This window comes from Echinops telfairi, unplaced genomic scaffold (genome assembly GCF_000313985.2).
Source record: "Echinops telfairi isolate 266 unplaced genomic scaffold, ASM31398v2 ScPeMD7_31;HRSCAF=116, whole genome shotgun sequence".
NCBI lineage: Eukaryota > Metazoa > Chordata > Mammalia > Afrosoricida > Tenrecidae > Echinops > Echinops telfairi.
Window position 1 is genome coordinate 24,476,542 of NW_022103928.1, and position 10,973 is coordinate 24,487,514.

At 43.2% G+C, this 10,973-nt stretch overlaps 2 protein-coding genes across 4 annotated transcripts in view; one reads left to right on the forward strand and one right to left on the reverse strand.

Moving 5' to 3' along the window:
* Positions 1 to 6,026, reverse strand: part of APPL1 (adaptor protein, phosphotyrosine interacting with PH domain and leucine zipper 1) — a 49,952-nt gene extending 43,926 nt beyond the window's left edge. The window contains exon 1 of the mRNA XM_045289872.1: positions 5,961 to 6,026. The gene's annotated coding sequence lies outside the window, so the exon portion shown is untranslated. The remainder of the gene's footprint in view (positions 1 to 5,960) is intronic.
* HESX1 (HESX homeobox 1) overlaps positions 89 to 10,973 on the forward strand; it is a 29,712-nt gene continuing 18,827 nt past the window's right edge. Inside the window, exons 1-3 of one of the 3 annotated variants that reach the window (XM_045289875.1) lie at positions 89 to 1,169; positions 4,970 to 5,054; positions 8,824 to 8,892. The gene's annotated coding sequence lies outside the window, so the exon portion shown is untranslated. The remainder of the gene's footprint in view (positions 1,170 to 4,969; positions 5,055 to 8,823; positions 8,893 to 10,973) is intronic. The other 2 variants (XM_004702396.3, XM_045289876.1) reach the window with 2 other exon arrangements.

Below are 10,973 nucleotides of genomic sequence, written 5' to 3' on the forward strand. Positions count from 1 at the left end.
CCTCGAAGGGGTTCCAGCTTCCGCGCCGCGCGCCCCCCGACGTCGTCCGCAGGCCGCCGGCTCCGTGGCGACGGGAAGCTGGCGAGCTGAACGCTGAGTGGGGACCACACTGGGGGATTTGGCACGCTTTCACTTCTCCCGCGACTTCTCCCGTCAGAGACCTTCGAGAAAGCTCCACTGCCAGAGCCTGCCGTTCGCTTCCTCAAATTACAGTCGTTCCCACCAAGGCCGAAGCTTCTAACCTTTCCCCAGTAGCAAAATGGGGGTGGCTCAACCTGGGGCTCCAGGAGATCCCAAGTTGTATCATTCACAGGGCTCTCTGGTACATTCAGGGAGAGTAGACCCAAGCATTTTCTAGGTACCTGGATATCCATGTATACAGTTCAAAACGGGTGGCTTTGTTGCAACTCTGACTTAGATTTGTCTTTTTAAATCACAGCTATAAAATCATTAAAAATCAGGATACGCTAGCACGTTATTTGGTAAGTGCATCTGTCAGATTTTTAATTTATTTTTAAATGCTGCAAGCAGCTTTAAAGAGCTTATTTAGCCTCGAATTTTACAAGTAGAGGAAAAAAAAGTGAAATTCAACAGAGCTGGGGTATTGATTCTATTCAAGCCCTACCTTCTGTTTCTCTGTACCCCAGCCTCACACTTCCTCACTTAGATCTGTATGCAGAAAACAGCAAACTCACCAGTCTGAAAAGTCTAGCCATGAAATCCATCAACCCACTCCAATTTCAATTAAGAAATCCTGGGTAAAGAGTGTTCACTGATTGTTTCCACAAATACACTGGAGCAAATCCAATTGGAACAAATCCAAATACCGTAACAGAAATGGAAATTACATATTTTAAACTGAATCACTGCATTTTCTCATGATCTCTTGAAGGAAAGATAAATGAGGTTAATGTTTTACCAGGTAAACTTGCCATACCAATCTCATAGGATTATGATTGGTTTTATAAGCTTTAAATAAGATTGTTTAACTATGGACAACTAGTCATCTTCTAGAAGAGATTTTGGGTTTAGAGAAAGCTGGTTTGGAGTCTATTTTTGACATTTTGAGCAATAGGGTACCCAACTGCTTCGAGGTAGCCAGCATCATACAGACCCCAATAACCCCGCCCTGCCCTGGATGAGAGCAAGCTCCAGGAAACTGCCTCTAGGTAAGAAGCCCCTCAAGGTAAGTGGCCTGAATTGAACTGTGATTTCGATTCTAAGTGAAGGAAGAAGTAGGAAGAAGAGAAATTAGAAGGTGGAACTGAAGGGAGTTATCCAGTTAATTCAGCCAAGCCAAATACTTCCAATGAAAATTTCAGTTTGGTATCTGAGTTATTTAGGTGGGGCATTGTCATCAAGTTGAATAGTTTCCATCTGTGTCCATTATGTCCATCTAAACTGGCTTTTGAAAAAGGGTTTTCAAGAGGCCATTTCACTGTCCAAGAAGGGCAAGGAATTCTTGCCAGGCTCAGCTGACTAAAAACCAAAACAAACCAAGGCAGTGCATGTTTATCGAGTGAGTGGAGTTGGAGTCTAGTGATAGAAAAAGAATCCGAAAAGGACATCTGGGTGGATCCTCCAGCTTTAGGCCACCCAACCTCCCACGCATCCAAAAACCTGGCTTTGTTTCCCCGCTTTAAGACATCTCCAAGATGCAGAATTCCCCATCTCCTTTGATAATCAAGTCTAAGTTTAATTAGCCTAAATTTTGTACAGTTAGTCAAATTCTACTCATTTTCAGCCTACTTCCTTCTCCACAGGAAATGAGGCTTGTTCAGAGAATGCCTCAGGGGTTATGAGCCTTCTGTGTGGGTAGCACAGTGAAAACTTGGGCCAGCTGGCTAATTTTATGGAAGGCCAGGCAGGACTAAACAGCATCCTCCAAAGAATTTGCTGAGACATTTCACACCTATAATTTACAACAGAAAGATATATAATTTTGTAAATAGGCTAGTGAATTATTAGTCTCCTAAAATTATATTTCTGATAATTAGATTTTTACATGGGACTCCGTGAAGTTCTGGTCTGGTCTGCAATAGGAAAGAGCCCAGCAACCCAAATGACACTGGTACTTTACTTTAAAAAATTAATCCCTTTAGGTCAGTGGTTTGCAAACATAAATGCACACATAAAAAACGGTTGTTAGAATGCAAATTCCTATTACAGACAACAAGAGTAATATTATTAGGAGCCCTAGTGGCTACATGTTAGGCTGCAAACTGCAAGAGTAATATTATTACTTACACAATCCTAAAATATTAATGATAACTGTTTGTTATTACCATGGCAATACATAAGCAGATATGCAAGCTGAACAGGTATGGGTGGGCGAAAGGGACTATGCCCATGACAATATATAGGCTTGAAAAAGAATATTTCTACATGTGTGTACTGTAAACATACCTATGTATATAGTCGAGCAAATTGTAGGCAAAGTTAGGAAACCTACTCAGCCATAACTAAACACCTTAGAGGAAATGTGTCACTGGGTTTAAGGGTTTGAGACCACAGTTTTGGGGTAACAGCTAAGTCAGCATAAAGGTAATAGCTCTACACGAGTAGTGAGTAGTCTCTTCAAAGCTACAGAATGGCCATCTAAAATACAGCTATTGGCCTCACCGTGATGGGAGGAAAGGATAATAAAGCAAATCAAAGAATCAGGGAAACAGGTTCAGTCTCCAGTACCTTGAGACCAGAAGAACTAGAGGGTGCCCAGCCACCACTACCGACCTTTCTGATCAGGCCCCCAGAAGGTATGGAGAGAAAGAGAAAAATGGAAGAACAAGATTCAGATTTATAAAAAAGATGACACTTCCTGATATGCTAGGATGGGTAGAAGAACCCCCAAGACTGTGGCCCTTAGCCGCTCTTCAAACTCGGAACAGAACCCACTCCCAAGGATCCCCTTGCAAAAAGAAACAGGCCTAGAAGATGTCATGACTCTGTGTAACAGCTTCCCCCCACCCCCTGCCGCAAGGGGGACAAACAGCAGAAACGTGGGTGAAGGGAGACAGTGGGTGGTGTAAGATATGAAAATAATTTCTAATTCATCAAGGGGTCACGAGGGTGGGCGAGGGGGAGGACAAGGGTTCAAGTAGAAAGTGAATGTCTAGAAAATAATGATGGCAACCTATGACAAATATGTTTGATATGATGATGTCTGGATTGTTATCAGAGCTGTAAGCGCCCCCAAGAAAATGATTCATTTTTAAAAAGGAAAGAAAACGTCGTAACTCACATGAGGAACATGCTCCTCACAATAATCAACCATGAAGGCCAAAGGGGCAGGATTTGCCAAAAAAACAAAGCTCAGAAGGCAGGGAGGAGCAAGAATGAGACAGATGAATGGGTATGACGGAAACCCAGGGAAGAAGTAGCAAGAATGCTGTTACTTTGAAGGAATTGCAACTGATGTTGTGGGCTGGGGATAGGGGCGGGGGATAGTATATAAATTATTGGATGGAAAATTAATTTTCTCTGTAAGCTTCCACCTAAAACACAATTTTAGAAAAGAATGCAGATTCCTAAATCCTGCTGCCCAATGTAATCCATCAGAACAGAGAAGGGACTGGGAATCTAAGTTTTAAATGCCAGTTTCCCACAAGTCTGAAGTAGATAATTCTTAAACCACAAGTTGAGAAACTCTACCCAACATGCACTTTCCCGTAATTCAGCCTCGTATTTTAGAAACTTTGAGGAGGTAAATGTTTAGAAATGGAATCCTAGGTTCCAACTGGGGATGGCTCGAGAAGGGCGCCTAAAATTATCTAAAGTCTCAAGCTCACAAATAACTCCCCAGAGTTTCCATCAATCTGAAATTTGGGGGCAGCTCTTGTGGCATAGTGGTCACACACTGGACCACAATCCTAGAGGTCAGCAGTTTGAAACTACCAGCCTTTCCTGGGGACAAAGATGGGACTTTCTGCTCCGACTGTAACTCACAGAAGATGGCATCGACTAGACGACAGTGAGCTAGGTGTGGGGTTTTGTTTTGTTTTTAAATCATTCTGTTGGGGACTTGTACAACTCTTATCACAATCCATCCATCCATCCATTGTGTCAAGCACATTGGTACATTTGTTGCCATCATTCTCAAAACATTTTCTTTCTACTTGAGCCAATGGTATCAGCTCCTCGTTTTGTTCTCCTCCCTCTCCCACCCGCCCCCCCTCTCTCATGAACCCTTGATAATTTATAAATTATTATTTTGTCATATCTTACACTGTCCGACGTCTCCCTTCACCCACTTTTCTGTTGTCCATCCCCCAGGGAGGGGGTTATATGTAGATCCTTGTAATCGGTTCCCCCTTTCCACCCCACCCTCTGTCCACCCTCCCAGGATCGCCACTCTCAGTACTGGCCCTGAAGGGATCATCCGTCCTGGATTCCCTGTGTTTGCAGTTGCTATCTGTACCAGTGTACATCCTCTGGTCTAGCCAGACTTGCAAAGTAGAATTGGGATCATGATAGTGGGGAATTGTGCTCCATTATAATGTAAATAATTCAGGATGTTGTCTAACTAAATCACTTCATCAGACAAATAATCCCCTGGTTTTCTTCTTGATAACTAGCTGAGATAAATCAACTTCAGGAAATGGACATATTAATTAACATGAGAACTTAAGTCACTTCCACTAGTTTTAACATGGTTAAAGTTAGGTGGAAGGTTTGGGCAGTTGAAGGGTAAAACAGGTGCTGAGGAGAAGGTTACCAAAAAAATAACTAATCAATCAAGAACTAATTGATTCTTCATTGTGCCACACTCTATCTTTGACCTTGACATTAATAATGCTTTTGCTTGTTACCACAGAATCATTACAATGTAGGGCAAATTCTGTAGCTTCTGCTTTGTGGACTGTATTTCTAGGATGATTGTGTGGAGTGGGGTGGTTTTGGTTTGTTTTAATATGTATCTTTTTGGATAAAAAAAGACATTAGTAAATTAATTTTCTTTGATCATTCAAAGTGTTTGGAAACAAAGCAACATCTTATTTCCGGTTCCCTGAGGAGGTAGATGAAAACAAGGACTTTGGAGCCAGCCTTCTGGCCACGTACGTCCAGTTCCACAACTTTATAACTTTTGGCAATACTTAACTTCCTTGTGTCTCCATTCTGGCATCTGAAAAATGGAGCTCAATATCAAGTGCCTACATTATAGGGGTGTTAGGATGATTCCTGAGCATTTAGAATAGTGTCTGGCACAATAGGTAGTCAATCAAAATTAGCTTTTCATGACTCAATAGGAAAATATCAAAGGAGTTGCTTTTAAGGCATCTTTCTTTCATTCTCTTCAATTTTCTTTTTGTTTTATGGTAGCATAGTAGTTACACATTGGGCTGCTAACCCCAAGGTCAGCAGTTCGCAACCCCCAGCCACTCTGAGGGAGAAAGATGAGGCTTTCTACTCCATTAAAGAATTACAGCCTTGGAGACTCACAGGAGCAGTTGTACCCTGTCCTTTAGGATTACCATTAGTTGGAATCAATTCTATGGCAGTGAGTTTATTATATCTAACGAGAGTAATATTTTCTAAATCAGCTTGCTTATATTATCTTAGAGAAACCTGATACTCTTTCAAGCAATAGTATTGTTACCTTTGCTAGTGTTTTATCACTGTTTATTGAGGTGCTGTGTGGGCAAAATCAAAATTTTTAATAAATAAGTATTCGGATATTCTGGAGTAAAAGTTAAGTGGCAAGGCAACAAAAACTATTTTACTCTGGAGTTGCTTGGTGAAGGCCGGAGTAACACCGCCCCCACCACCACCACCCCCCAGGTGAAAAACACAACTTTCCTGATACTACTACCCCTATTTTGATTCAGGGGAACACAGGCAAGCCCCTGAGAAGTTAGTAAGTCGCATGACTATTTAATCATTGAAAACATTTTCATTTTCACAGAGCCACAAAGGGCAGTATAAAAGAATAACTGCAAATTGATTAAACGAGGACAGCTTACCCCTCGGGAGGAGCCCTGGTGGGTGCTAGTCCATGTTGTACTGTGGTCTTCAAGTCTGCAGTGTGAAACTTCCAACTACTCCGAGGGAAGAGGGGGCGGAGGGGGAAGATTTCCACTCCGGTAAAGAGTTATCGTCCTGAAACAACCCACAGGGGAACTCTGTCTTACCCTCTAGGGGCGCCACGAATCAGAATCTTCCCCATGGCTCTGAGTTGGGTTGTTTTGGTTTACTTCTCTTTTGGAACCCTGAGTAAGCACCGGGCTGCTAGCCAAATGGTTGCGGTTTGAACCTACCCAGCAGCTCCACTGCAGAAAGACTTGGCACTCTGTGTCTCTAAAGATCACAACCAAAAAAGAAGAAAGAAAGAAAAAACCGGGTGGGAAAATTCAAATCTCTCTGCTATGGTGTCTTCACGAGTGGCCCCTAAAGTAGATTCCGTATAAGCAAGTGAAAGGGTTAATCGACACAGCTTCCCAGGAACACTAGATGGTGCTAGTCATTCAGCCTGGGGATTCAAACGACGTCAGCGAGGCAGTCTTCACGAACAAATGTTGTATTTATTCATTTAAAAAAAAAAAAAAGGTTAAAAAAATTTTGTTTTCCCTGCAGAGTTACAATATACTAGGGCTGGGGTGGGAAGAAAGACAATCCAAATAAAATACGTACTACTAGGAATGTAGTCTATGGAAGGGGCTATGCTATGAAGAGAAGCCCCAGGGCTTGGTGCTAACCAAAAGTTGGAGGTTCAAGTACACCCTGAGATGCTTTGGATGCCAGGCTTCGCATCCAAAGGACAAATTCCGTTCTTGGCTCAAGAACTACCAGCCACTGAAAATTATGAATGTCAGCTCTAACACACAAGGGATCACCATGTGCCTGAATCACCTGGATGCAAACTGGTTTTAAGTGCTTGGAGAATCAAGCAGGGAAAAGGGGTGGGGGGCATCTGTCCTTTTAAATAGGCTAGTCAGTCAGGATGGGTTTCACTGGGAGGTGTCATCCGAACAAAAACTTGAGACAGGAAAGCTAGCCAAGGGGACATGGGGTGTGGAGCCCTAAGACCCCAGGCTTGTGTCGGGAATTGCACAGAAGATTTCCATTGCTGGGGGGTGGGGGGACGCGGGGATGGGGGAGCGTTGAGGTAGGAAGAGGAAGCCAGATTGCATAAGGCCTGTGGACTGCAGTGAGGATGTTTGCCCTAAGTGTGCATAAAAACACCATTAATAGAGATGGTGATTTCACACAAATATTAGGGGAGTTGAATGAGTTAGTGATAGGAATACCATAAATGATGGACAAGTTAGAGTTATCCTAAATCAACTTGATAGTTTATAAGATGCGTTGACTTAACAGGAGAAAAATGTTATGGCTTGGAGGAGCCACCTCTGACCTCCTTGGGCTCCCAAACCTGATGGCCACAAAGCAGAGGTCACCCATGCCTCTACCTTCCATCCTCTTTGACCTGTTCTGGAACCAACCGTTCCTCCCACAACACTCGGCTTTTCTGCTGGATTCTATAATTCATTGCAGTGGTCATACAGAACTCACCGATGATACTCATGATTATGGGGTTTGTTAAAGAAGTTAGCAGGTTATAATTCAGGATATAGTTGTTTAGTCAAGATGGTTTCTTCCCTGCTGTGCCCACAAGTAGTCCTCTCTCTGGCCCTCCCCCTCTTGACCTTGCCTCTGCCCTTCTCAGGGCTGCCAATAAATGCCCAAGGGCATGCTACTCTGCTGTAAACCTCAACCCAGAGGCACTCAACACCAGCTTAGCAAACCTAGCCCCCCTATTTAGATGTCCAGAGGTACCGCACTCCATAAACCAGCCTCCTGCCCCAAAGCACTTAGCTTTGCTTGCTTTGTGGGCTGGGAAATCCATCACTCTGGCTCCTACTCCTCTACGGTCAAAGCCATCTCCTGGATCAAGGAGGCTCAGTGCACAGGGAGCTCTTCATCCAAAGGACAAATTCCGTTCTTGGCTCATCTCACCAAGACCACCATCGGCTTCTGAGATAGCTACTTTTATTTCCTGTAGGAATGGCAATTACAACCCTGCTACCAATCACTCGCAGGGGTCTTCAAACTACGGCCCGCGGGCCATATGCGGCCCGCCGAGGATATTTATCCAGGCCGCCGGCTGGTTTTGCCCCATTTTGTTTTTTTACTTCAAAATAAGATATGTGCAGTATGCATAGGAATTTGTTCATAGGTTTTTTTAAAAACTACAGTCCGGCCCTCCAACAGGTCTGAGGGAAAGTGAACTGGCCCCCTGTTTAAAAAGTTTGAGGACCCCTGACTCACAGCTTAATCATAATCTAATCAGTCTCTTCCTCACCGTCTTACCCAGACTTATCAGGAAAAAGACGGCTGTTTAGTGGGTGTAACAAAGGCTGTGGTTCGACTCATAGCAACCCTATAGGACAAAATAGAACTGCCCCTGTGGGTTTCCGCAGCTGTAAATCTTTACGGGAGTAGAAAGCCTCATCTTTCTCCAATGGACTCTGTGATTAGCAGTTCAGTGTTTAACCCACCACCCGACCAGGGCTCCTCCATTTAACAAGAGGTTCTCAGCATGTCCTTGCCGCTTGGTGAGTACAGGCAGGTACACTTTAGGATTCCTTTCAGTTCAGGTTTGGCTGATTTCTTCATGATTAGATTCAGGCTAAGTATCTGGTAGGAATGTCACAGAAATGATACTATGTTCTCATGATTTCCTATCAAGTGGCCCGTGGTTCTGATTTGTACCATTATTGGTGATTAACTTTAAATTTGCTCTTTTACCCTTTGGATTTTATAAGTATTTCGTGGGGAGGTTCATTGATAGCAAACAGCCCGTCTTTGCGCCCCTCTTCTTTTCAGGAGGCATGTGTTGGGACAAGGTTGGAAAAGGTCACTCCGTGTGGAAGACAAACGATAGCCTCACTGGCGGTAAGTCATGTTGCTTCTCCCCGACCTTTTCTTGAATTGCTTCTGCCTCAAGGCATTCCATAAAAACCCTAATAATTGCATTGGCAATGCTTGACCAATATTATTCTCATTTCACCCTCAATTAGGTACTTTAAGTTTTCCTATTTTATTGTAGAGGAAACTGAGACAGAGAGGTTAAGTTACATGCCCAAGGTCACACAGTTCTAGAGATGTAGAGCAGGATTTGAATGTAGGCAATCTGACACCAACCCACAATAAGAAAAAAGGCACACACAAAAAAAGTCCAGCCTCGAGTTTTCTTATTCCCACTGCCAATTAATGAGGATAGTGGACAAGGGTTAGGCTGAGTTTGAGTGTTCATTTATAAAGTTTTCTTAGAAGGAAATAGGGTACCAACCACACAGACACAATAATAATATCTCCAAATACATTTTTCCATAAAAATAATCCTGCATGTGTGCTAATATCTACGTATAAGGTGTTGATCATCGTATCATTTGTTGTAGTGAAAAATTGGCAATCTCGAAGGCAGAGTTCAGTAATCATCATTCACTCAATGGAGTGCCAAGCAGTAGTTGAGCGATGAGGTAGAGCTATTTGTGCTAACTTGTGCGGGGTGGGGGCACCTCGTAGAACCATGGATGTCTGGCTCCATGTGGAGGAAATAAGTGTGTATTTGCATCCTCCTATTTATGTAGAGGCATTGATAAAGATGGAAAGGAGCAGCACCAAACAATTAGTTGTATCCGGTAGGTTGGGGAGCAGAACGGGGGTGGGAGTGAAGGGGACGGTCACATTTTATACTGTGTACTTTGGAGACAGCCGTCATGCTTGGTAAAGTAGAGGGGCAGCGAAAAAAGAAAGACCTTCAGCAAGATGGACTGACACCGTGGATCGCTCAATGGGCTCAAACAGAAGAACAATTGTGAGGGTGACATAAGGCCAGGCAGTGTTTCCTTTTGTTGTACTCGGGTCTCTGAGTCGGACCCAACTCAACAGCACCTAACAACAGTAACAAAGGGCTTTGGTATAAATGACCACCTGCTGCTGTGCAGGAGGAGGACGAAGCTTTCTCCTCCCCTGAAGATGTATAATCTTGGAAACGCAAAGGGCCAGCCCCATTCTGCCCTGTTGGGTCACTATGAACTGGCTCGGTGACAGGAGTGAGAGCTACTTTACCAAGCATGAGTCCTTTTCCAGGGACTGCACTCTCCTGATGACATGTCCAAAGTATATGAGATCAAGTCTCATCATCCTCACTTATAAAAGGCATTCTTGTCTTTCTTCTGGATTTGTTTGTTTTCCTGGCTGTCTAGGTGCTTTCAGTATTCGTTGCGAACATCACAATTCAGAGACTACAGTTCTTATCGGGCTTTCCTTAATCATTGTCCAGCTCTCACATGTGTATGAGATGTTGGAAAATACGATGGATTGGGCTGGGCACATCTTAACCCCTAAATATGGCATCTTTGCTTTTTAAAACACCTTTAAAAGGTTTCGCGCAGAAAATTAGCCCAATGCAATGCATACTTTGATTTCTGGACTGCTACTTCTGTGAGTGGATTATGGGCCCAAGTAAAGTGAAAACATGACAACTTCTGTCTTTTATCCATTTATCATGACGGTGGTTATCGGTCCAGCGGTGAGGATTTGTGTTCTCCTTATGTTGAGGTGTAATTCATACTGAATGCAGGCTGCAGTCTCTGACCAAGTCCTCTTCGCTTTCAGCAAGCAAGGTTGTATCAACTACACAAACAATCTTCTTCCAACTTGATGCCATATTCTACAGGTAGTCCAGTTTCTTGGATTATTTGCTCAGTATACAGATTAAGTAAATACAGTAAAAGTATACAACCTTGATGCATCCCTTTCCTGATTTTAAACCCCTCAGTATTCCCTGGTTGTATTCAAACCACTGTCTCTCATTCTATAAATGGGTTCTGCATGAGCACAGTGAAGCATTCTGGAATTCTCACTGTTTGCAACATCTTTTTTTAATCGTTTTATTAGGGGCTCATACAACTCATCACAATCCATACATACATCAATTGTGTAAAGCGCATTTGTACATTCATTGCCCT